The following is a 1,009-nucleotide window of genomic DNA, read 5'->3' as shown; positions in this document are numbered from 1 at the left end:
CTGGTGCCAATTGCATGCGTGTATTTTGATCTGTCATTATCGATCATGAATTTGGTTGACACTTCTATTATAGAGAAAGGGCAAATAGCGATATTAAAATATTTCTTCTAATTAATTTCCTTTCAATGTGCATGAATTTGTGCATTGGGCCACTAGTATAAAATAAAAGAGAATGAAAAAAGTATTAAGGCTGAATGCACAGCATTGTTCTGTAAAATATGTTGCAGTAACAAAATAAATATAAGAGCCTCTTCTCTGACGATGGCTACAAGCATTCGGAATGGTCCAGCATTGAACACGCCATTGGAGGAAGCTGTCCTACAGTAGTCTCTACAAAACCAGGCTGTCCTGAATCCCTGGTAATAGAATTGTTTACCTTTATTAGTATACCAAGAAGGCTGGGAAAGCACCCAAATCTGCATGCAGCCTGTGCCCAGGCCGACTTTCTGGAGTTCATGCTGTGAGACTTAAAGTTATAATGAGGTTGTCTAAAGTGAAAAACATGTCAGCAGGGCCTGGGGGGGACCCATGTGAGCTAAATGTGTCTAGGACAGGATCAAACAAGCATTCCTTACTGAGGAGCAGAAAACCATTGTGAAAGTGTTGAAGGGATAAACACAGAGTCAGAAAGCTAAATAAATTTGAAGTTTTTTTGAGTAATAAAACCAATTAAAAGGCTATAAATTAATTAATTAATATGATAAAAACTGGCTTTAGCAATAGTGACATTATTTGTTATACAAGCACACTCTGGATAATACTAATGTAACTTGTGATTTTCAAAGAAGGGTATACAGTGGGGCCTTGACTTACGAGTGTCCCGACTAATAAGTTTTTCGAGATATGAGCCATCTCTCGGCCGATTTTTTGCTTTGAGTTGCGAGCTAAAATTCGGGTTATGAGCCAGCTTCAGATACCCCACCACTAGTTGGTTCAGCGAACGTCACAGTGAATGCCACAACATCAGCCCAGCATCACCTGTCTCACTTGTTCACTTTTTGATTTGACA

The 1,009-nt window shown here is 39.0% G+C and overlaps 1 pseudogene; it reads left to right on the top strand.

Moving 5' to 3' along the window:
* Positions 1-280: 280 nt before the first annotated feature.
* On the top strand, positions 281-643 carry LOC102443130 (annotated as a pseudogene).
* The last annotated feature ends 366 nt before the right edge of the window (positions 644-1,009 follow it).

Source organism: Myotis lucifugus, unplaced genomic scaffold (assembly GCF_000147115.1).
Source record: "Myotis lucifugus unplaced genomic scaffold, Myoluc2.0 scaffold_290, whole genome shotgun sequence".
In the NCBI taxonomy this organism is placed as follows: Eukaryota; Metazoa; Chordata; class Mammalia; order Chiroptera; family Vespertilionidae; genus Myotis; species Myotis lucifugus.
This window is presented reverse-complemented; position numbering and strand designations above follow the sequence as displayed.